Genomic DNA, 27,745 nt, shown 5'->3' on the forward strand with positions numbered 1-27,745 from the left:
AGACTTGAACCCCTGTAGACAGAGGTGAGATGGCAGTGATCCGTAACGGAGAGCGCTTTAGACCACTTGGCCACTCGGGGCCCCCGTTGGAGGTATTGAGTGAAAAGGAATGATTGTATTTCCTACAAGTAAGAAGCATTGTCAAGGGCTACAACTCAACTAAATTATGACTCAGACTGAAAAGAAGACTGAAATAAGTCAAGATGTTGTCAAGTTTGCATACCAGATGTGGTTGTAATCCAATATGATTTCAGGGAGTCACTGCATAAACAAGAATCTTGTTGGACAATTAAGGGTAGTAACTCTGCTAAATGATAATGATGGCCAAACACTAATGTCTAAAAATCTAGCTGCAGAACCATATTTGGTTCAGATCCATTTATAATTAAATGCGCAATGTGGAAATGAATAATGGAAAGTAAATCACTCTATTACCATTCTACATGAACTGTTTTATTTCTGCATTCTGCATAACATTTATTTCATTAAGGTGACAACATTTATTAACAGCAACTCTTATAAATCTCGCCTGAAATGAAGGAATACAGAGCAAAAAAAACCCAATTCTTTTAAGCTGCCCCATTCTAAAAATTAAATCAAACATTGTCAGAAAGTCTCAAGGATACAAGCACTGATATCAAGCTCTGACTGCCTCTGGTGACCCTCCATCTGTATGCTTGTATCAGGGGATAAGGAGTTAATTAAAATTATATGAAAATCATGAATAAGTAGACCACTGTTACTCTTTAAATATTTAAGTTTTCTGAAATTTGAAATGTGGAAAAATAAATTTTGAGGCGTTGAATATAAACTGTCTATCAGCTCTAACTCTTTACTCTGTTTAAAATAATGAATGATTTATAAAAGCTACAATTAAATCCTAAGAATTAATTACATATAAACAAATCCTTTAAATTATTTATTTACATTTTAAAAATGCTATAGAAGTTATTTTCTATGGTATCATAATCATACTCCAAGCATGAAGCTGTGATTGCGTTTTTTCATGGGACTCTTATGGAGGTAGTACCTGGAAATAGGAAACCAAAAAACAAAGTTCAACACAAAAGCTCCATGAAAGCGTGTTAAGAAATAAGGCATGAAAATAACTTGGAGATGCATTAGAACAATTATATGCAACTGATTTCTTTATGCACACAATGCTATCTACAGTAACCTAGTTTATAGTTTTATGTGACCTAATAGTAATTGAGTAATAATAGATGCATGTCATTGTAGTTTGGTTGTAGTGAGGTACTAATTTACTTCACAAAGTACCATATCTACCATACATGTTGGGATACTGTATGGTTGGGACATCAAAAAATTACTTTCAAAAGTAATTTTTTTGAACACTATATTCTGGGACACATCATTATTTTCAAGCTGTAAGTTGTGGGACACCTTTTAAACCATTTAAAAACTGTAATGTCAGAAAATGCACTCCAACTGAAATTTTATTTTAAAAAAATATAGAACTGTCTACTTGAGATAAAACTCTTTAATCCAATGCAGCAACATCTCATCAACACAACCTTTCTCCTGCACACATATGATCCATTCTTTTGGTACATCAATATTTTTTTTAGCTTTCTCATACCAGTGCATTATTAAAGTTAATGTCTTAGTGTGCATGGCAGTGCATTATTAGAGTTTATTGTTTTAGTGTGCATGGCAGTGCATTATTAGAGTTTATTGTCTTAGTGTGCATGGCAGTGCATTATTAGAATTTATTGTCTTAGTGTACATGGCAGTGCATTATTAGAGTTTATTGTCTTAGTGTGCATGGCAGTGCATTATTAGAGTTTATTGTTTTAGTGTGCATGGCAGTGCATTATTAGAGTTTATTGTCTTAGTGTGCATGGCAGTGCATTATTAGAGTTTATTGTCTTAGTGTGCATGGCAGTGCATTATTAGAGTTTATTGTTTTAGTGTGCATGGCAGTGCATTATTAGAGTTTATTGTCTTAGTGTGCATGGCAGTGCATTATTAGAGTTTATTGTTTTAGTGTGCATGGCAGTGCATTATTAGAGTTTATTGTCTTAGTGTGCATGGCAGTGCATTATTAGAGTTTATTGTTTGTTGTTGTTTTATTATTGCTATACTTCTTTATCCATTTCATTGTTGTTTAAATTTATTGTAATTTTTGAGATTTAAACTTGACTGTCATCAATTGTTTCCATTCTAATATGTTGTGTTTCGTGTTTTCACTTAATCCATATCTTAATTTCTATTCTGTTACAACTCGGTTCTCATCTGTGAACAACATTAGTGTGATGTTAACTTTTTGCTTACACATTTAAAGGATCCCACCCCTTAAAAATCTACTAATTTTAAACATACAGTAGTAATAACCAGCATCACAGGTTAATAGGTAAACTGATGACTAGAAGGTCAATTTTTTCCAAACCTTTCACAAAAGATACATTTTGTTGCTGACAAAGATCTTTTTGTTTTTGACTATGTCAACACTGTTTTCAATAGGAATGGGACAGACTAAATTCAAACAGAACTAGATGCAGGCACAGCAATCTGACAATTTAAATCATCACAAAGAAATCTTGCATAAAACAAGACCAATTTAATAGCTGCTGGCACATACTGACTGCCATTGTTTCCTATGTAAATCTAAGGACAACCCACTGATCTAGTCATGCTGTTGACACAGTATGTATTAGATATTATTCTAAACATACAAAACTCAGATTTGCTGTTGAAATAACATACAGCAGATATGGGTCTAAATGGTTTGTGGTCCAGCAGACCCACACACGCTCTTGGTACATGATACAGTGGATATGGTTGTAAACTGTTTGTGGTAAGGTGCAAAACACACTTGGATTAATGTTATCAAATTTCAAGTAACTACTCACTCCATCCAAATACAAAGAAAAGATGACGATGTTGAATATTGATAGAAATGGGTAAAACCTGAACACGACATGGATATAAGAAGATTCACCTATTCACACATTGCTTGGAGTGAACAAAAGCAAAATACAGACTGTCTCAATCCAAAACAATTTGGTGAGACTTAAACAATAATCACATTGAATAAGGCCACAAAATGATGAAGATAAAATTTACACAATTTATTCTTGTGCATGATGTTGCTACTCTTTTGATGCCTCTCCTTCTGTGATTCAAATGCAGCTTAATTGGAAGGGTACCATCTCTTGTGATGGACAAAGTTGTAGAAGTGTGCAGCACTATTTTGTTGCAGGTCAAGAGAGGCAGAAATGGATGCACAGTTAGATGAGGACAAAAATGTGTAAAGAAATGTTTCAAAATCTGTAAAAATGGAACAAATCGATGAACCAACCTCCAGGACTGAATAACATGTGTTTTCTCTCTAATCATTATCCATGGTAAGATCTGAGAAATCCAGACCTGAAAAAAATAATTGAATATAAATATAATCCCAGTACTACTACTTCTACTACCACCACCACCACCACTATAGCTATAAAACACTACTACTACCACCACCACCACTACTGCTATTACTACCACGGCTACTACAGATTTCCCTCATAAAGTTTTTCAGTATACCATTGTCTCTCTTATTGTCCAGGTATGGCATCCCATCAAAATGGCTAGACTTATGTTTCCTCAAAGGCAACTTGTTTAATTAGTTTAATTTTAAATCTTAGCTATTCAGAAATAAAACAAGTGACTTGACATCATCAGATACCCTAACGTACTATAGACAACCCTCAATATAAGGTTCTCTCACTTTATAACACCAGCCTGTGTGATGCCTACAATAACTATCATTACAGAGGGGGAGCACTAAATTAGTATGAATGCTGTTATCATTGGTACTACCATTGCAACTAGCAATACTACTAACCAATTATATGCCTACCATATACAGCAAATTATGCAGGGAGTAGTAAATTATTACCAGTACTGTTATTATTATTAATACTAGCAATATAACTAACCAATTAAATGCTTACCAAATACAGCATTATATGCAGGGAGTAGTACATTAATGCCAGTACTGTTATTATTATTATTATTATTACTAGTAATACTGCATTATATGCCTACCATATACAGCATTATATGCAGGGAGTAGTACATTATTATCAGTATTATTTTTCTTATTATTATTACTAGCAATACTACTAACCAATTAAATGCCTACCATATACAGCATTATATGCAGGGAGTAGTAAATTATGACCAGTACTATTATTACTATTATTATTACTAGTAATACTACTAACCAATTAAATGCCTACAATATACAGCATTATATGCAGGGAGTAGTACATTATTACCAGTACTATTATTACTATTATTATTACTAGTAATACTACTAACCAATTAAATGCCTACCATATACAGCATTATATGCAGGGAGTAGTAAATTATGACCAGTACTATTATTACTATTATTATTACTAGTAATACTACTAACCAATTAAATGCCTACAATATACAGCATTATATGCAGGGAGTAGTACATTATTACCAGTACTATTATTACTATTATTATTACTAGTAATACTACTAACCAATTAAATGCCTACAATATACAGCATTATATGCAGGGAGTAGTACATTATTACCAGTACTATTATTATTATTATTACTAGTAATACTACTAACCAATTAAATGCCTACCATATACAGCATTATATGCAGGGAGTAGTACATTATTACCAGTACTATTATTATTATTATTACTAGTAATACTACTAACCAATTAAATGCCTACCATATACAGCATTATATGCAGGGAGTAGTACATTATTACCAGTACTATTATTATTATTATTACTAGTAATACTACTAACCAATTAAATGCCTACCATATACAGCATTATATGCAGGGAGTAGTACATTATTACCAGTATTATTATTATTATTATTACTAGCAATACTACTAACCAATTAAATGCCTACCATATACAGCATTATATGCAGGGAGTAGTACATTATTACCAGTATCATTATTATTATTATTACTAGTAATACTACTAACCAATTAAATGCCTACCATATACAGCATTATATGCAAGGAGTAGTACATTATTACCAGTACTATTATTACTATTATTACTAGTAATACTACTAACCAATTAAATGCCTACCATATACAGCATTATATGCAGGGAGTAGTAAATTATTACCAGTATTATTATTATTATTATTATTACTAGCAATACTACTAACCAATTAAATGCCTACCATATACAGCATTATATGCAGGGAGTAGTACATTATTACCAGTATTATTATTATTATTATTACTAGTAATACTACTAACCAATTAAATACCTACCATATACAGCATTATATGCAGGGAGTAGTAAATTATTACCAGTATTATTATTATTATTACTAGCAATACTACTAACCAATTAAATGCCTACCATATACAGCATTATATGCAGGTAGTAGTACATTAATGCCAGTACTATTATTACTATTATTATTACTAGTAATACTACTAACCAATTAAATGCCTACCATATACAGCATTATATGCAGGGAGTAGTAAATTATTACCAGTATTATTATTATTATTACTAGCAATACTACTAACCAATTAAATGCCTACCATATACAGCATTAGCAGCAGAGAGGGTGAACAGACCATAGAATTCCGACAAAACAAATAAAACAAACAAATAAATCATCTCGTAGAAAGGTCAAGATTTTACAAATGAACTTTTCCTTGAGATGTTTTATTTCTGCAATGACCGATTGTACTAATAAAACCTCAGTTCGAAATAGTATCTGAAAAAATAAAGTACTCTACGTGTTTATTTATTTCTTGTTTATTTTTTTGACGACCAACGTTGGTAGGTACCCTCTCTGCTGCTCCTCTTCTGCTGATATTAATTAAATTATTATGTTATAATAAAATGATACATCCAGAATCTCATACTGCAAGAACAGCTCGAGAACGATTAGAAGCAATTAAAAAATTTCTTCCTGTCAAAGACTCATTTAGAAAAAATCTACAAGCGCAGCAAGAAGCAAAAGTTGAGTATGAAGAAGACACTAAAAAACTGTTTAAACCCGTCACTGCAGCTACTGAGAAAGTTGCAACTGTCATCAAAGAAGATCTTCTTCCGGTATCAGAAAAAATAGCAAGAAGAACTAAACAGGCAAAGAAGATTTTACGAGACCTTCCAACTGACATAGCTGCGGCTCAACCTCCACCTGTTGGTGAGGAAATGCTTGAAGGTATTGGAGAACTTCGTACTGAAGTCGCCGATGTGAGAAAAAAACTTGCATCTAAATCCAAATCAGGAGGAGAGAACTTAAAATTAATTGCAAGATTTAACGAAGGAGTTGTTGAGGAAATTAGAAATATTGAAAGAGAGAAATTACCTGAGATGATATCAAAAAATATATCTAATAAATCTAATTTTTTAAACCCTCTCATGAAAAAACAAGTAATGATAATTTCATTAAATGGATATATCGCGTATATTACAATAAAAAACAAGCTAGAGATCCAGAATTTGAAAGACTTAATGAAGAAGTAAATAGACTTAGAGGGAGACGGGAACAACCAGAACAAGGAGAGTTCTCCCAGTATCAGCTTCCTCCACCTCTGCAACAAATAGAACAACAACAATTTTCTTCGCCGCAGCAAAGGTTGAAGTCGGAAATTAAAAAGGCTAAAGAGTCACTTAAATCATACTCCTCGAAGAAAATTTCTTCACCTTTACATAAAATTTCTGCACCGGATGTAACATTTACACCGACAGATTCACCACATGGATTTCGAGAAGGTGACTCACCCCCGGTCACCACTGAAGTACTTACTCCGGTAATGCAACCACCAGTATTTAAAACACCTCAAGATGAACCTAAAACAGGACATGGTTTATGTCCTGATAATATCATCAATGACGTATCACGGTTAGAAGTTCTCATAGGAGGAAAACGTGCCGGAAATAATTCACCAGAAATAACCAATGAAGCAGCTGATATTTGTCGGCGACTATTTCAAGGTGGTATCATGGATATTGGCGTTTACCGAGAACTTATTGATGAGCTCGTTGATGACTAGTTGTTAGATAAATGGTAAATAAAATAAGATGATTGTGCATGATAATCATCGTAAACCCACACAGGTTAGAGCGGTAAACTCACGATTACCAATCTATAGTGTTATTTACGGAAATGGACTTGGTGATGTCATTCAGGGATTATTTACAAGGATAGCTCCAAAAGTAGCACCTGTAGCAAAACAATTATCGATGAAGGCTATTGATATTGTTCGTGATAAAGCTCCTGGTGCAATTGTCAATGTTGCTGGTAAGGCGTTCTCGGCGATCAAGGAAAGACTAGCACGATTATTGCGACGAAAACAACAATCACCGGTGAAACTGGCAAGTACTGAGGTGATGCCCGCAGACGTAAGTAAAATAATAAATCAGGCTGCAAATCAAAAACTAGCGGCGATATCTGAAGAAGCAGAAAAAAATATAACAGCAAATTTAATAGCAGGTTGCGGTCTTCGTCGACGATGATCATCATTTGAAAAATGGTAACTATAATAAAAATGTTCAGGCGCGAATCAGACCCAGCATTTGATATGGAGGCACCTGTCCTTAAGTACGAGTCGGTACGTGATTATCAATTTTATTCTTATGACGCAAGACTACCAAATCAGCGGGGGAGAATCGAATTACAGGTTCATGATACAAGTAGATATTTCTTGCCCGCTGAGGCGTTTATTGAAGTAGAAGGTAGACTTGTAACGAATGTTGTAGCTAATACGCCATATGCTGCTAATTTGCGTGTTGGTTTTGTCAACAACGGGATCATGGCATTATTTAGTGGCGCCACATACATGATTGATGGAAAAAATATTGAATCAGTTCAGAATGATGTCGACGTTGCTACAACAATAATTGGTCTGGCGAGATATTCTGACGACTTTACAAGATCAGCTGGTCCAACAATGATGTTTGCTAAGGATATTACCAACAACGCTGATCATGTTCAGTATACCAAAATACGGACACCACAAGATACTGCATCTGATCCACAGCCAGTTGACTTTGAACACGCAGCCAGACCAGCTGCTGCTTTTGATATTATAGGAACCGTTAATGCGACTTACAACCTAGGATTTGCAACACGCCGGGCGGCGCTGTCGGGAGATAATAGAAATTTTTCGTGTGCAATTCCATTATCTCACATCTTTGGATTTTGCAGAAATGTTAGAAAGGTCATCTTTGGAGCTAAACACACAATTGTGCTCGTAAGAAAAGGTGATGATAATGATGCAATCTGGCGAGGTGCTGGTGTTGCTGATGGTAAAGTAAATATATCAAAACTTTCACTATGGATGCCAGTAATGACTCCATCTATTACTGAGGAACAAAAATTACTATCTTTTATGGATCAAGGCGGTAAATCATTGCTATCATGGTTAACAGTAACCACAGATGCTGCTCAAAGCAATATTAATGGTTTATTTACATGGCATATAGCATCACAACAGGGTGTTTCTGCACCACGACATATTTTTATTGCACTACAAGATAATGCTAGGATAAATGATCAAGAACGTTCACATATGATATTTGACAACCTTGGAGTTAATGAAGTTTCCTTACGGATAAATGGACATCAAGAACCAGCCGAGGATATACAACTAAATTTTGATCAAAATCATGTAGCGCGCGCATATCATCGTTTAATGTCATTCATGGGACGTGATCAAAATATAGATACCGGTTTGCAAATATCACAACTAGATTTTACAGGTCTATATCCGATTTATTATTTTTCACTAGAACATCTTGATTTATCCAAACAATCTGTTGTTGATATACACTTTCGAGCTCATGTTACTAACCCTCCTCCTGATATACCCGGTCCACCAATTGTTCCCGGCTTCTACAGAGCGATCGCGGTCATACTTAGCGACAAAGCCATGTTACTTGAAGGTGGTAGTGGTCGAATGAGGGTCGTTGATGCACCGGTGGAAAATATTTAATCGTGTTAGTTAGAAAAATATTATTTATATAAAAATGTCGTATAGTCATGTTAATGTTACTCTGACCCCCGGTCAGGTAAAAAAGCTTCAATCAAAAACCGCCAACAAATGCGGAACTAAAATATCACTAAAACGAGATCATATTAGTGGTGGTCCAAACAAATTATCGTTGACAAATAATCAGATTAAACATTTCAATAAAGCCCTAGAATCAAAAACTGGAGTTCAATTCCATCTCTCCCCGAGCGCCATCAAAGACATGGTTAAAACAGGTGGTATATTTCCACTACTTGCGGCCATTCCGGCATTAATAGCTGCAGCTGCTCCAGCCGTAGCAAAAGCGGCCGCGTTAGGTGCTGTTGGAACAGCCGCTGGAATGGCACTAAAGAAAGCAACAGGGCAAGGATACAAAAAAAAGGGACGCGGCTTAAGATTGCCAGGATCTCGTTGGGGGAGAGGCCTAAGGCTTCCAGGATCATTTCGTTAGACGTTCCAGCATCGAAGTTTGATTTACTTAATGCCGCTAAAAAATTAAAAATATCTGCCTTTAGAGGTGTTTTTATGCGAGATCAATTACCGAAACAACCAAACAAACTAGAAACAGGTATTATTAATCTCGATGAACGTTCTGGACCTGGTACTCATTGGGTATCATACGCGGTTGACCCGCGTGGAATTGTTTATTTTGATTCGTACGGGTTAGCTCCACCTGTTGAATTTATCAAGTATGTCGCACCACTCCACGCAACAACCAGAGGTTCCAAAGTTTGGTATTCAACGCTACCCACACAAACAATGAAGATCCGCCAATATGCGGCCGTGAAGTAATTAATGTACTCGACGCTATATCAAAATCATCCAGGCCGCCACATAAAGTCGTGCACGATTATACAAGCAACCGATTTGTTGCGCGTAAGGCGTTTTAAACAACGGGTCTTATTATAATGGTTGACATTTACGGAAGATCTTCTTCACGCGTTAAGAAAAAGTCCAGCGACGTTGATCTGTCGAAGTATGTGACTAAGGATGACCTCGCTGATATCATGAATCTGGCTGGAGTTGACCCAGATGAAGTTGTTATTTTTCAGGATCGATATGGTAAACTAAAAACCAGCAATATCAAATGGAATGATATAGTCCGGCGAGTTCTTGGTGCAGTTACAGATAATATTCCCGTGTTTACTGACGGTGGTAGAAACAGAGATTCAAGTATGTCACTTAAAACCATCAGAGATGAAATTGCAAAAAGTGTTGCTAATCGCGTGAGAAACACCGGTGACACAATGATGGGTGAACTTAGCATGAACGGGAACAAAATAGTAGTTTTAAGAGATCCAACATCTGACGAAGACGCAGCAACAAAAAAATACGTCGACGTCAACTATGGCACCGTAGACGGTAAATTATCCACGTTACGGGCTGAGTATGACGTTCACGCAGGAGCTTTTGGAAGATTTCGAAGAAATTTTCAAAAAATCGATGATGCCATAGATAAATTCTTCGGTACTCCACGCGCCATTGACATGAAACTTTCTGATATCAAAACTGACCTAGACACGATCAAACAAAGACAGCAAAACATCGTAGCGGGAATTCCTGAGATTGTCAACAAAACAAATTTGATTAAAATTCCAGCTGCAATAACTCCCGGGCATATTACAAACATCGTATGCACGGTATCATCGGGATTTGCAACATGGTCACAGCAAAATAATACTATCAAATATACCGCAACAGTCACTGGCGTGTACAGGCTGTCTGTGTTTAGTGCTGCAAAATTTGAAATATTTACAACGTTTCCATGGCGTCATTCCACCGACAGGTTTTCCGGGGTTGTATCTGTTGTATTAAATAACGGAACCGAAGAAATATTTATTCTGGAAGCAGATGATAAGAAATTAACCGCAACATCCTTCTGGTGGTGTTTGGAATTTGTAGCTGAAACACCTCAATTGGTTACTGCATAAAAATATATATGGACGGTGCACAATACAGGTACAATCAATCACGTGAATGGCAGGCGGCGCTAAAAGATCAAGTTGATCAATATACAGTAAAAGTAAAAAAATATCGACGACGATTGGTTATCGTTGATGTGATTGTTTATTCAGTATCCGCTGTTGTTGCTGGAACCGGTGTAATATTATCAGCGTTGACGACGATGGCACCAGTAGCTGTAACTATTTGTATTTCAGCAGCAACAACTATTGCAGGTGTGCTTAATATCATCACAAAAAAAATATGTACTTGTACGAACGAAAAGTTATCCGATTACAAAATAAAATTACATACAGCGACGGTAACATACTCGAAATTATCCTCGTTGTTATCAGCGAGTCTCAGTGATGGAATTATATCTGATTTCGAATTTTCAATGATAACCAAAATATACGACGAAGGTATTAAAGATACAAGTATCAATAATGACAGAATTACTCCAGCAGATCGTGACCAACACAACTCCGCCAAAGATAACGATGATCTCGGTAAGTTCAATTAATCCTGAATTTAGTGTTAACTTTCCTACTGCAATTCCAGTAAAAGAAATAGCACTAGCACAATTACGAGTATATTACAGCTGGCCATATATCAGATCAAAATCATTTAATGGTACACCAGCAAATAATTCGCTCGTATTTGCTAACAACAAACCCGATGAAACACCTGACTGGGTTGTTGTTGGAATACCAACCGGCAGTTACGAGACTGAAGAGATCAGTGAGGAATTTGCGCGTAGAATAAAATCAATAACGGGAAAAGAAGCAAAAATATCAATTAATGTTCATGAACCCACCCTGTCCTCGACGATTGAAATAAACTCGCCTGATTATGCCGTTGATATTTATCAATCCACGATAAGATCCGTGCTAGGATGGCCTGAAATATCACCACCGATAACACCGATACCATCAGAACCGAAAAAGTCTGATTATGTCACGGATAGACAATCATATCATGAAATTAATCCATCATACGGGGGAAAACTACGTGATGTAAAAAGTAAATCAATGTTTAGCTTTTTTCTACTTTTCGATAGTGATGAGGCATGGACTTTTAAAAACACTCGCGAGGAAAGAACTGCTAGTGGTTTTTATCGGAGTGATATTATTAAATATTTTCAGGAAATCAATCAAGAATGTAAAAAACAACTAGATCAACTAAATCAATATTTTAACGAACATATTTTTGACATATCAGCGTCATCGCGTGAAAAAATCATCACGCGTGTGGAAATATTAAATCAGCTTATATCAGATATGGAATATATTAATAACCGAATAGTTCAAGCTATGGTTAGTTTAAAATTTTCTGAAGGAACTCATGCAAAAAGATGGTTAGAAAAATATAAATTAACAGAAGCCGATGTACCAAATTTTAAATTTCCCGGGTATAGTGTAACCGAGTTAAGAAAATCTGTCAGTGATGTCATTGATGAGTTTTTTCCTAAAATACTCGATGCATGGAGAAAATTAATTCCACCAGCAGCTGTTCTTAGACATGATAATGATCCACACGGCGGCGGAAGACACGTATCTCCGGGAATCGTTAATATAACACCGACGGTCGCGGTCAATCTGGTTTGTGACGTAATCGATGGCAGCTATCAAATAGATCTCGGAAGATCAAATCAAGCTCAACAAGGATACATCCTGTACACGTTCACACCACAAGTTCCCCCTGGAAGTTTAATCGTGCAAGAACCAACTAATCCCGTGTATTTGCGGTGTCACAATAATATGTTAACACGAATCAATTTTAAGCTCACAGACCACCTTAATCGCTTGATTGACATACGTGAAGAAGAGCTTGTAATAAATCTGTATGTAAAGTCGTAAGACTTTTGTCGTAAGTCTTTTATCGTAGATCTTTATGTAATGGAGGGTTTACCAACTCACCCATCAGAGTTATAAATAAATAATAATTCAGAAATAAAATAATAATTCAGAAATAAATAATTTGTAAAATTAGCAAATTTGTACAATTTTATGTTTTTGATGGGGTAAATGGTACTCAAATTAAGAAATTTGTACAATTTTGTAAATTTGATGGGGTAAATGGTAGTCAAAATTAAGAAATTTGTACAATTTTATGCTTTTGATGGGGTAAATGGTAGTCAAAATTAAGAAATTTGTACAATTTTGTTAAATTTCAGTAAAAATAAACAAATTAATTCAGAAATAAATAAATAATAATTCAGAAATAAAATAATAATTCAGAAATAAATAATTTGTAAAATTAAGAAATTTGTACAATTTTATGTTTTTGATGGGGTAAATGGTAGTCAAAATTAAGAAATTTGTAAATTTTATGCTTTTGATGGGGTAAATGGTAGTCAAATTAAGAAATTTGTACAATTTTATGTTTTTGATGGGGTAAATGGTAGCCAAAATTAAGAAATTTGTGCAATTTTGTTAAATTTCAGTAAAAAAAAAACAAATTAATTCAGTAAATAAATAAAATTAATTTATAATAAATAAAGATTATTAGGAACAATTTGACAAAGTTAGAACTTTCTTGATTTTGACTACCAATACACGTCGTCAGCGTTGACATGGACCCCAGTTACCAAAACTTTCATTTTCATTATCACCAGTAACGAAGTTACTCTGGATCGTTTCACCAGTAACGAGGTTACTCTGGACCGTTTCACCAGTAACGAAGTTACTTTGGATCGTTTCACCAGTAACGAAGTTACTTTGGATCGTTTCACGATCTAACATAATTTTTCTTAATTGTCTTATACGAGTACTAATCGTTTTCTTTGCCTCATACTCGTGGGATAATAACGATTTAATTCTTTCTACGGCGGCAGAGAGGGGAACGAACTCCTTCACATGATCATCTTCTACGGTAGCTAGCGACTGAAACATTGCCGCCTGAATCCGTTTCATGAGCCTGTATTCAGATGATAGTGTGTGTGTTCCCTGGGTTTTACGTTCTTGTAAAATCTCAAAGTCAGAAACTATTTTTTCAGGATTAAGTTCATCAGATATATTAATTCCATCTTTTTTTAATTTTTTAATAGCAACAATTACATCATTGATATTTTCATGGTTCATTATATAATATATGAATCTTTAAAATAAAAAAAAATATCCCTAGAACACCTATCGAGTGTTTAGCGAGTTCGTCGGGATGTTTCAGGGACAGCACAAACATATAACTTAACTAAGGACAGTACAAACATGTACGCTCAGCAAAACCCCACCCACAATAATTAATCCAGTGGGTGATACGAAAATATGTATCAACCACAAGTCAATATTGTGGTTGGGATTTTGCTGAGCGGGGTTTTTTTGCAGTTCCCCCCACTATTATAAAAATCGCAATTATGCGTACACCACCGACAAATTGTCAGCCATGCGGGTTTGATCCTGGACCGCGAGCGTCACAGTCCAATACCATACTGATTGAGCTATCAAACCTTGTTACGAACATATGTTTTGGAAGTTAATATATAGTTAGCTGTATAGCTAAGGAACCAATATTTACACTAAACAGCGGTTTCTGAATAATAACAGTTTCTGTATTTATAACAGTTTCTGAATAATAACAGTTTCTGAATAATAACAGTTTCTGTATTTATAACAGCGGTTTCTGAATAATAACAGTTTCTGTATTTAACAGTTTCTGAATAATAACAGTTTCTGAATAATAACAGTTTCTGTATTTATAACAGCGTTTTTCCTAAGCAGACTGAGAATCAATAACAACAGTTTCTGTATTTATAACAGCGGTTTTCCTAAGCAGACTGAGAATCAATAATAACAGTGGCATGAACACACCCGCAGGTCGATTACCATGACAACGGTTTCTGTTCTACACACAGCTTCCTGCAGATCAGTAACATTGTCATGATCTCTCGTAATGTTGTATGATGGGGAAATATTTAAAAAACATAAATAATACTTCTACGAGTAATTAATTACGATGTAATTAGTTAAACTGACTAATTACGATCATAAAAAATCAAAAATCTACGAAGAAAACTATATATTACAAAGTAATCTCCCTTTTATATAATCAAAATTCAGTAGTGTATGGAGGACCTACTGTGACATAAATTAAAAAAATTAATTCAATGTGGTGATGATAGTTAATAATGTGGTGATGATAGTTATTGATACTGAAAGATGATTTTCTGCTTATATTTTTTCGAGAAAGTAGATCTGGTTATATTTTCTGCGACGTATTTTACCACACGCGAGTTAATATCAAAATATGTCGCAGCCGTGTTCATAGACTGAAACATAATTTCTTTGCCGGTTTCTATGTTTGTGGAAATTACCGCCCTCTTTCCGATTGTCTTATATCTTCCTGTATTTCCACGTGTATTATTCTCGCTGTGAGAGATAGCTTGTAAATTGGATAAATTATTGTTTTGAGTATCCCCGTCAATATGATCAATAACAAGACCGTCTTTGATCAAACCCTTGTGACACTCGTATGTAAATCTATGACATAGATAATGTTTCTTTCCCCCTCGCATGTGAACCTTAGATAACCATGATTATTAATACAACCAACTTGTCTCTTCAACTTGCAGTGTCTGATGATACCATTAATATTTGATTCATAGTTTGTTATGACAGGATGTGGGACAAATATATTTTGCTCCATTATAATAATATTATGCGTTTAAATCATTGTTTGTCTGAAATCTTGATATATAATCCCTCACGGATTTTATAGCGTTTTCACCGCTATTATTTTTTTTGTCATAATATCTTTTAAGTTCTCTGAACCGTTTCCCGCCGCACTTTCCACATAATTCTGTTTTTCCTCGCACTCCAATACCACACCGTAGACATGGTATTGGTCCTAGACTTCCTCGTCGTATGTTTTGTGAGTGCATCCAACAAAATTCCTTTCTGCAGGATTTGTTGCATCGATTTACTGAGCCGATCATCAACCATCTGCATTGGGACATTGTATATATATATATATAATTTTCTTTATTTAAATATTTGTTTTAATTATATGAACGAGTTTGAGAGATTATCCCAAACTAGGCCTGTTAAATATAAATTCAACCTTGACAGATTATCTTCTGACTTGCCAGTGCGAGATCTGGTTGATCCGAAAAATAAAAGTTTGATCTCGAAAATTCACGACGTCAAGAAAGAATTTTACACGGATGGTGCATCTCATACATGGTCAACGTTCAAGATCATACGCACTGATGGAGTCAAGAAAGCTGACAAAGTCAGTGTCGACAAAGTCACGGACGCCACAATGAACGACAAGCGAGCGGCAACTATCATTAACTACATCGCTGAATACGAGGGCAATCAAAAATATTTCTTCAGAGTAAAATTTATTGTATTAACACAAACAGGTAGTTGGATTATCCGTGACAAATATGATCCTGTCCTTGGCAATAATAAAACTATCATATTAAGTAAAAATTCCAGACCGGGTCTACTGACGGGTATTGACAAACCGTATTATGAACGAGCGTATCCTGTAACAGCGGTTATTTATGGAATCTATGAGATAAATAAAAAACTCAACGTTGATAAACTAGCGCCGATGAAATTTTCAAGGTTAAATTGTGTGGCCGAACGAGTAATAGAACACTTTACAAACGCGATGCGTGGAAATGGATTAACTGATTTAAGGCGTGAAAAAATAAACTCGTGGGCTGATTCAGTTAAGGATACCGGTGCTACAATAAAAGATGTTGCTGAGTTAGGAAAAATATTAAAATTTCCAATAACTGTGGCGACAATAACGGGAGAAGTACTGTACCAATCGAAATATAAATCGAAGGGAGCTCCAATAAATATTATCGATCATAACGCGCACGCATGGACTAACGCGGTAACAATATTTCCACGAGATCGAACTGTTAGATTTTACCCCACAGATAATTCTGGGGCAGATAGTATGTTTGATTTTATCAACGAAATAAGTAAAACCGATCCTGTATCGGTATGGTTATTTAAAAGTAATGAGGAGGGTGAATTTGATCAGTTTGTCAAACCGAACGGTGAAATATATCGCACAGAATCCCTCCATGACGAGATGAAAAATCTTGCGACGTTTTTCAAGTACAAGCACGAGGAAAATACTGAAAAATTACTAACTAATTGTTTTACCGTTCCATCTGTTGCGGCTCATTTCGCCAGAGAAAGAAATTCATGGAAACCAACACGATTTGATTTACTCGAGGACGTACGCGCAAGTTGCGTCGAATATGGACATGGCGGATTATGGAATACCAAATACAATTACAATGATGTTATTTCGGTTGATATGGTTGCATGTTATCCAGGAAGTTTTCTGGGATACGGAGATTGTTCTGTGTACTTTGAAAGATTTGGTCACCCTACAAACGAGATGACGCGAGTGGCAATTAATGGACCATTAACTGATTTTGATCTGACTGGATTCGCCTGTATTGAATCGTTCGAGTTTAACGAAAATCTTCACAAGATTTGTTATGTTTGGTTTGGCAGACATTTTTGTGAAAAACGTTGGGCACCTATAGTTTTGTTGCGATATATGCTAGATTGTATGATACTGACATCGTTGGTGGTCAGTGAGGCAATTATATCATATCATGCACAGACCAAAGTTTGGTTGCCCATGTCAGATTCTGAAGTTATCAGCGAGTTTAAGGATGATATTCCTAATAAACTCAAAACCGCAAAAGATCTCGGTAGAAAAATTATAGGAAAATTTACTCAAGGTGGTGCATATGATTATAAAAGACATCACGCACGATTAATTCTAGATGATGCCGAGTACGATTTTATAATCGCTGATACAACGGCGAAAAATACATTTGTAAATCGAGAGAGTGTTTATTTATCCGACGGAACAAAATTAGGTACGATCGTTAGTTACATAAATGACGTATCCCCGCAATATACTCATCTAAGATCTTCCATGTTGGCTTATGTTTCTATAAATTTATTATCGATGATTAATAGATTTCCTGAGACCGCAGTCAGAGTCTCAACAGATTCGTTTTATATTTCAAGTAAATATTTAGAGTCTGTTATGAAATTTACAAGTAATGATGAACGATGGAGTTCGTGGAGAATAAAAAAGGAACTATTACACAATTACACAGAATCAGCAGATGTTCCAATGAGAGATTTTTATCGTGAGGGTAATAAAATATCAGAAATGTCGAAGGCACCATCGTTGAGTGATCCAATAACTAGATATAAGACAGTATATCTCAATGGACCTGGTGGATGCGGCAAGACGACTCGAGCGATTAATGTTTTTAGAAATTCAGATATGATCGTGCTGACACCCACACATAGACTTGCACGCGAGATGAAACAGCGGCAAGTACAATCGTGTACGTATCATAGTTTCTTTCGGTGGCGCGGAGATACATGGACTCCTGAACGGATGGGAGAAAAATATATACCTAAAATAATTATTTGGGATGAGATATGTACGGTGTCATTGGATACATTAAAAACGTTTCTTGATTGGTTGTTGACGAAAAATACCGCTATAATAATGTGTGGCGATCATGGTCAACCGCCGCCCTTTGTTGGACCATCTCCACATGATTGGTTAAAAAATTTCGTCGATTATTACGAAGAAATAGACGATGATCATAGAGCTTTCGATGCAAATTTAAAGGAATTAAAAAAATTAATCAGAATACAATCAAACAAAATTCAGTGTGAAATAATACGTGGAGTGATCTCAGAGACATCAATGAGTGATTTTTTGAAATTATGGAGACCCACCGATTTGATCGTAGCAAGTAGAAAAATAATCAGAGACGCTTTACAACAGCAGTTATTTCAACTACATAAAGAAAAATATTCAGAACTACCCGTACCGTTGTGTTATAGACCATCAGATACACGAAAACAGAATATTAATGTTGATATTCCAGGACAGACTGAGAATCAAAATCTCGTATTAAATGATATTGTCGCTGTTGATATCAGTGTGGTCGAAGATGCAATAAACGCTGACAAATCTCCATGGGTGTTGGGATACGCCATGACGATCCACTCGTCTCAGGGATTAACTATTTCTGACACACGAGTCTGGATTGTAGACGATCGTATCGAGTGGTCAAATTTAGTTTATTTGGCGGTATCGAGGGTCAGAAAGATATCTCAATTACGTAGAATTATAATTCCTGAAATCGTTGATAAATTTAACATCATCGATGATGATATAATAAGAAAAAAATTAATCGGATACAAACAATCTGACAAAAAAAATAAACGTGACTTTGATCTTGATGTTGAATTTATTATTGAGTTAAAACAGCAGCAGAATAATCATTGCACCAGTTGTAATTGTATAATGTTATGGCGGTATTCGAGTAATGATTCAAGACAATTTACCGTAGATAGAAAAGATAATAGTCGCGGTCATACACGAGAAAATACCATGTTAACCTGTCTTGAGTGTAATCGACGTAGAGGCGCTAGTTAAGTGATCGAAATCACCGGAGTGATTTTGGTGGCAGTTGTGTATCCGCGGAAATTATTTGTAGTTGTTCACGTGTAAATCCACGTTGAGGAGCGGCCGAATCTAATCTGTAGATTGCAGGTCTGGAAACGCCTACGTTTCTCCCGGTGGATCTTGTCACGGTAGATATTTTGTGTGTGGTAACACTCCAAATAGGATCAGTCGCTCTCGCTTTACCACCTTCAAGTTCACCAGGCTCATATAAATATCTGACTGTGACATCACCTAATATTTTTTGTTTTCCAACATCTTTTCGTTGTGTTGGTATATTTATTTTTGTGACCGCGCTAATGGGTTTCATGTTGGTTGTTCGTGTGATCTCATTATTTAATGCAGCTATCACGCCTGGTAATCTTGCCACCCATTCGCGAGATCTTTTATCCTGAATAAATTCCCTCGCGTATTGATATCCAAATAACCTCTCAGCAAGTGTTCGATTAAATCGCTCAACAATTGCTTGATCACGGTGAATTGCAGTATGACCTCGTCGTATTTTGGTATTATGTTGTTTCATCAGCGATGATACTGGACCAAGAAATTCCTTACCAGGATCAACCTGTGGTAGCTGTGGCCATCGCAGACCACCTCGTGGTCCGAGTCCTCGTTGATAAATTCGTTCAAACGCATCGGCTACTTCAGATGATGTTTTCGCTGATAGCGGCTCTGCTTCTTTATATCTACTTGCAACATCAACTACGGTTAGCGCGTATTTGTACGTTTTTCCACGCACAGTATCATGCGGTAAAAACAGAATATCTGCTTGATGAACTTCATTAGGAACACTGACATCGAAATACGCGTACTGAATTTGTTTAGGACGTGGTAGATAAATTTGCCATATTGCTTGTTTAGATAACCACGTTTTAGCAGTAGAATGTTTAACCGCCGCTGCATCAGCGAGTTTACCAATTGCTGCTTTGCCTCTCCAGTATCCTCTCGGTGAATAATAAATTGATTCCATTATTAATTACCAGCCCCAATCGCTAATTTACCTTTCATCGAGGATCTTACTAACCAATTAGCTAATGATTCTCTAATATTTTTATTTTTTATAGAATTTAATGAATGAATTAATTTTACATCTGCAATATGCCTATCTTGTAGATTTTGACTTTTATAAGCTACATCATGAGCATGACAAGCTCGATCAATAGCGTTTATTGGGTCCTCGCCTGGTTTTGGTTGATCTTGATTATCGAGCCTGATATCGAGTCGAGTACCAGGACCGCAATAATTATATCCTGGTAGATGTTTTTCCCCACTGTATTTAGCCCATGGAGCGCCTGGAAACTTTGACATCAAATTAGCAATATCACCACCGCGCCTATTAGGTAAAAACGAAAATTTCTTTCTACCGCATACAGAACATTTTCCACCGTACGCTATTTTTTTATTTTTTGTTATAACTGTGGCTAAATCAGTGGTTGGAGTTTTAACTCTACAGCGTAAACAATATAAATTCATGTTATAATATATATGGATATAATTGATTTCTCAGCAACTCTGCAACGAGAGCCAGTTAAGCATCATCCTGCGCTACCGAACTCCATCAGAATGATTATCATAGGACCATCTGGATCGGGTAAGACGCAATTATTACTTAATCTGATAATGAGATGGTTGAAATGGGATAAATTATATTTAGTAGCACCATCCGTTGATGATCAACGATGTTATGATGTACTTAAAGATTTCAATGAAAACGCACGATTACTGGATGAGGATAATGATGTTATAGAGTTTATAACCGATATTGATGAAGCACCATCTGTAGATTCCATAGACGGATTTATTAATAATTTAGTTGTATACGACGATGTGATGCTAGATAAACAATCAAATCCAGCCAGAATATTTTCCCGAGGTAGACACAAAAATACAGACGTGATCTATGTTACTCAACGATATACACAAATTCCAAAGGTGATCAGAGACAACTGCAACATTTTAGTTGTGTTTAATGGCGTAGACACACACACGCTGCGAAATATTCATCAAACCTGGTGTGGTGGTGACATGGATATAATTAAATTCAAAAATTTCTTCTCACGAGCGCAAGCTACCCCACATGGATTTATAACAATAAATTTACATGATCCAAGAACAAGATATCGTGTGGGTATTGATAAAATATTTGGGTAACAGGGGTGATGATAAAATTAAATTGAATTAAACAGATATCATTAATATAATGAACAAGTGTGCGTGGCTACGTCAAGGAACAACAGATAAATGCAACAAAAGGTGCCGTGGAGAATATTGCAAGAAACATAATTATCTTATAAAGAAAAACCTTCATGCTGGTCCACGAAGTTGTGTTGGTTGTAACAACGGTGTTAGAGGATTATATCAGATTTGCAAAAATTGCGGTGGAGATCGATATCGAAGTTTGATGAACTATTACAGAAAAAGAAAGAACATAAATCCAAAAATAGAAAAACCACCATCAGAACTTGAATATTACTTGAAACATAGAACAAATTCCGAAGATTCAGATGAAGATGAAACAGATGAGGAAAAACGACAGCGAGAACGCGTTGAAAAATATTCATCAAACTTGGTATGGTGGTAAATTAATAGCAGCAGAGAGGGTACCTACCAACGTTGGTCGTCAAAAAAATAAACAAGAAATAAATAAACACGTAGAGTACTTTATTTTTTCAGATACTATTTCGAACTGAGGTTTTATTAGTACAATCGGTCATTGCAGAAATAAAACATCTCAAGGAAAAGTTCATTTGTAAAATCTTGACCTTTCTACGAGATGATTTATTTGTTTGTTTTATTTGTTTTGTCGGAATTCTATGGTCTGTTCACCCTCTCTGCTGCTGCATTATATGCAGGGAGTAGTACATTATTACCAGTATTATTATTATTATTATTATTACTAGCAATACTACTAACCAATTAAATGCCTACCATATACAGCATTATATGCAGGGAGTAGTAAATTATTACCAGTATTATTATTATTATTATTACTAGTAATACTACTAACCAATTAAATGCCTACCATATACAGCATTATATGCAGGGAGTAGTAAATTATGACCAGTACTATTATTACTATTATTATTACTAGTAATACTACTAACCAATTAAATGCCTACCATATACAGCATTATATGCAGGTAGTAGTACATTAATGCCAGTACTATTATTACTATTATTATTACTAGTAATACTACTAACCAATTAAATGCCTACAATATACAGCATTATATGCAGGTAGTAGTACATTAATACCAGTACTATTATTATTATTATTATTACTAGTAATACTCCTAGCAGTGACAACAACAAATAATATCAATCCTAAACAAAGTGAAATATGAATATCAGCTATGAAACAATGGATTCGGAACATCCAAATGGGAGTACTTCAAAATTTTTATTCACAATTTTATTGTATAAACTGCACTTCATTGATTCTGAATGATTTTTCCTTGAAATGTGCTTCCAGCAATCATCTTTACCACAATAACATGCAAATGTGCAGTGAAAAAGATGGCAAATACAAGAAAATAATTCTGAATCCTGGAATTTCTGAAAATCATCATGTTTTTAGCAAGGTATAAGAAATACTCATTGGTGTTCATTCTGACAAATTTCCTGAACTTTCTCAGCCGTACTAACATGATTTATGATTGGAAAATATTCAGTTGCTTTTGTGATACAAATTCCTGATGTGATTTATGATTGGTAAATATTCAGTTGCTTTTGTGATACAAATTCTTGATGTGATTTATGATTGGTCAATATTCCTTTGATTTTGTGATACAAATTCTTGATATGATTTATGACTGGTAAATCTTCAGTGGCTTTGTGATAAAAATTCTTGATGTGATTTATGATTGGTCAATATTCATTTGATTTTGTGATACAAACTGCTTAAGTACACTTTACCAAATACTTGCAATGCAACTGTACTAGCATTTCTGTCATGTTAATATACTGTTGTTCAAGTTGCTGTTCACCTATATAAAATTTTATCTGACCACAAAGCCAGAATCTGAGAGAAATGATTGAAATGGCATAATTTTTTAAGGTTAAAAATAGCGATTACTCCCAAAATATTGGAATGGTTGTCATTCCTTAAAGTACTATGAATACTACTACTACTACTAGTTATAATAAGATGATGATGATAAATGTTTTTAAAGTGACTGATTTTTTAAGTTGAAAATGTTATAATTCTAAATTTGAAAGAAATGTAATTTATGAAAACAAACCCAGGTGTTCTGCAGAAAAATTCCACAACTGTATAATATTGCACATTATTTTGAAATGTAGAATTATGATATATAATTTGCCATTCATTTTAAATGTAAAATTATAAGTGAATTATCATTGGCATTCTTGTCAAAATTCTAATGATTGAGCAGACTAAATGGTGAGTTGAATCTGGATTGACCAATAGGTAGAAGACTGAAAATGTTATGCCTTTGTACATTTAAAACTGGGCACCAGCTTTAAGGGTGATATGTTGTTAGATTGGGCACCAGCTTTATCCCTTTACCTCATTCAAGTGCCTTTTGACACCTCTACTCCACTGTCATGGAAGCACCTTTGGATGCCTCTACCTGATTCACATGGAAGTGTCTTTTAATGCCTCTAAGACATTTTAATAAAAGTGCCTTTCAATGCCTGCTTAAAACTTTTGAGCAGGTTTCAAAGCGCCACCTTCGGGGAAAACCCCCTATTAGATACATCGTTCATTGGTGTGAATGACCATTACATCCGATCACTCGGTCGCTGTTCAAGATCTGGTCAAAATCTGCTATTTGAAGTAACTGGGTCTTATTCTCCACTCTCCAAAATGGAGGCCACAGATTTTGTTCAGTACTTACTTGAGTTTTCACTATTAAAATCACAACCTAGAAAGCTTCAAAAACTTTAGTAAAGGCTCTGATATTGCTGTAGGCAGCATTTAGTTTTTATAAATTATCAAATTCAGATTATTTAGTTATGTAGATGCAGACAAAGAACTTGTAAATTTTGAGTATGAGAGATAGCAGTTACGGTTGGTCATGCATCTTCACTGACTTGACGGTGAACGAGTTCTCTCAAGATTTTAAAGCACATAAAAAATTCTTTAGTGAAAAATAATTATACAGCTATAACAATTGGATATTACTCTTAAATCTTTTCATAATTTATAATATATGTGTATCAAAAATGCAAAATGGTTAAAACTGATGTTAAACGTAATATATACTACACTGCTTAACAGTTAACAGGCAGGTCCATGTGTATGGAGTCAAATACACCGCTCCCTCGATAACTCGCGCCCGGATAACTCGCGATCCCGCTTATAACGCGGTGTCCGTCTTGGCTCCCGATTTTTTCCAGACAAAATGTATTTAAAATATCTTTAAAATATGCTGAACATGAAAAAATTACGATAAGAATTGATAAATTAAACCTTGATACATTGCTCGTTTTATCATCGAAAATGGTGATTAATGCCCGTAAAAATATAATCCATATTTTGAAATTTGCAAGTTCTAGAGAAGAATTAATTTCAGAGATCTCGAAAACGATTAATTACGCGTATTTGGACGCCAATTTTTGATCTGGGACGCAGAAAAGGCGGGAGTCCTCCGTACGCATGTAATAGGTGCGCGGGAAAATTCAAAGATTTGCCGGTCCTGTTTCAGCCACCTGCTTTGTGGGAAAATGTGTTGATCAGTTGACTGTGCTGATATTTACAATGACAGAATTCAGCGACTGAAAGACTCTTTGATGTACTGTTGCTATTTCATAAGAGTACATTAAAAAAAAAAAAGAACATGATGCAACAGCTATGCGGCTAGTTCAAAGGCTTTGACTTGGCGGCCGAGTGAAAAAATATACTGATATTTAGTGATTGAATTCAGAGGCAGAAAGACCCAGTTTTAAAATCCTAGCGAGACCTCTGTTTAAAGATATCATATATTATGTAAGTTTTTAGGATAAATAGTTGTCATTATACTGTAAATAAACAGTCTGGTGAAATAGCGATCAATGAAAACTTCTGGTAAATGTTAACAGGTGGCAACAGAGAATGAAATAAACACCAATTAAACGACTTCCTGTGTGAAAGTCACGTTCTAATCCTTTAATTCCGTTTCAGTGTAAACATTATAATTACAACATAGTCTGTTCATTGAAAACATGAAAAGAGTCAATCGACCGTCACATCGAAACCCGTGAGTACTTCTGTGAGAACCTAATTACATGTACATGCCGGCTTTGTTTTGATCAACAACTTGGGGAAGTGTTTGTTGCATTAAAAAAAAAATCGATTACAAGAGACCTCGGGTGCTGGATTAAGGGTCTTGGAGCTGCCTTTGACGTAAAGCAAAACAGTAACAGAGACAACGACGACGATAGTGACTTCGAATGTTTCAGTGAAACTGATGTCATTAATGCCCAGGCTGTTTGGGAGAAATTAGTACAGACTCATGGTCCTGAGATGGGCGTTTCTCTTGATGGAGGAGTGGATTTGTTCTGACAATGATTGCCCTACAGCCGCATATATGTCAGATGAAACTATAATTATTTCTATAGAGAACAAATTTGCAGCAGAAGACGATTCTAACTGGAATAACACAAGTGTTGAAAGTGATGCAGACACAGATGTTGCACCCCCACCCCTCTGCACAGGAAGCAAATATTTTGATATTGCCATAAGGTGGCTGGAGACCCAAAATGTTGACTACGTAAAGCTCATGCAGTTGAGAAATCTGAGGGATTTTGCTCGGCGGCAGAGAAACCAAGGAGTAACACACACAAAAAAAATTAACTGATTTTTTCAAAAAGTGAATTGATATTTGTCAAGCGTGGCACAAACGGCAAGTATTAACTTGTTCTAATTTACGTTGTTTTAAATTTGAGACCAATTAAATATGTTAGTACTGATTAACTCTTGTTTTTATTTTTTTTCCTTTTTACTTCTATCGCATTCAAATCTATCTATCTATCTATCATTCGATCGACACTGTTTCTCGAAAAGAGTCGATCTTTTGTGTAAAAAAAAATTATAATTTGGCTCAAACAATAAAACTAGAATGTATACAATTCAACATAAAAATTAGTGATGTAGTACACAATGTGTGAAGTGGTACACATGTTCAGTGAACGGAAACCACGTGGAATAATGTTTTCGATGATCGCCTCAATATACTGTAATTTATCCTGAAATTTTTAATGTTGTCCTATGAGAAAATAATAAAGTACACCGTTATGAAGAGATATTTATTAACAGTTAATCTCAGAACGATTATAAAGTGAATATTCAACAGTATAATCTGCCTCCCCCCCCCCATTTTTCCGTTATGTCGTCAATCACTTTATTGGTTTTGGGCTTATTTTATAGGTCCCTCGATAACTCGCCCCTCGCTTATAGTGCGGTCGATGTTTCTGGACCCCGATGTGCGCGAGTTATCGAGGGAGTGGTGTAGGTAACAGGTGTTCTATTTATAGTGCACTGCACTGGGTAACTATGCTACATGTATATCGAAGGGCTAAAAAGCCATACATTCTATGAGGTAAAGGGTTAAGACTGATATGTTGTTAGAATGGGCAACAAATATGAGGTTGTGTAAATTTTAGGATCAGGCACAAGGTATGAAAAGATTGGGATGTAATTATGAAATTAACACTGTTGGAAATTAACATGACCACCTTTGTTTAGATATTAAATTATAAATGAAAAGCCTCATTTTTAAAGGGAGTATTCATATATGTGAGTAACATTGGGACCATTCACTCAGAATAATTAACTGGGAACTTACCCGTAATCTGCTCTATCCAGTCTGCATGTGGGTAAGAAAGTTGATAAATATCTGGGTAGCCATCTTTAAAGCAGCTACTGTAGCCCCAGCTTAATGTGCCCAGCACTTCAAATCGCCCATACTTGTTACGGCAGATCAATGGACCTCCAGAGTCGCCCTGTAATTCAATTTACCAGATGCAATAGTTTACCAGTACAAGGCTGAGAATATGGCTACATAAGTTTTGATCTACAATGTTTTATTTTTGTTTCCTTTTGTTCTAACTGCCAAAGATGACAAACTATGAATTTGATATTATATTTAGGGCTACCAATTTTGCATAGCTGATAGCAGGAATTTTTCTACCTTTCCAAAATGGGGCCTGGTGTCAAGCAAAATGGGAATGATTACATCAAAAAGGTTCAAGGTGGGGGAAAAATGAATTTTCTATTTCACACTGTTATTTCACAAAATCTGTCAACAGAATAACTATCTGGTACATTTAAATATTTAAAAAGCCTTGGTGACTTAAACATTAGAT

At 35.3% G+C, this 27,745-nt stretch overlaps 1 long non-coding RNA gene across 1 annotated transcript; it reads right to left on the reverse strand.

The window, feature by feature from the left end:
• Positions 1–307: 307 nt before the first annotated feature.
• LOC149783785 (uncharacterized) lies at positions 308–27,376 on the reverse strand. Its single transcript, XR_016414069.1, has 3 exons — positions 27,226–27,376; positions 3,323–3,390; positions 308–1,030 (listed from the first exon to the last, which is right to left on the reverse strand). It is a non-coding gene; the product is annotated as an uncharacterized LOC149783785 (long non-coding RNA).
• Positions 27,377–27,745: the final 369 nt, after the last annotated feature.

This window comes from Sinohyriopsis cumingii, chromosome 14, assembly GCF_028554795.1.
Source record: "Sinohyriopsis cumingii isolate HCF-2022 chromosome 14, ASM2855479v2, whole genome shotgun sequence".
NCBI classification, from domain to species: domain Eukaryota; kingdom Metazoa; phylum Mollusca; class Bivalvia; order Unionida; family Unionidae; genus Sinohyriopsis; species Sinohyriopsis cumingii.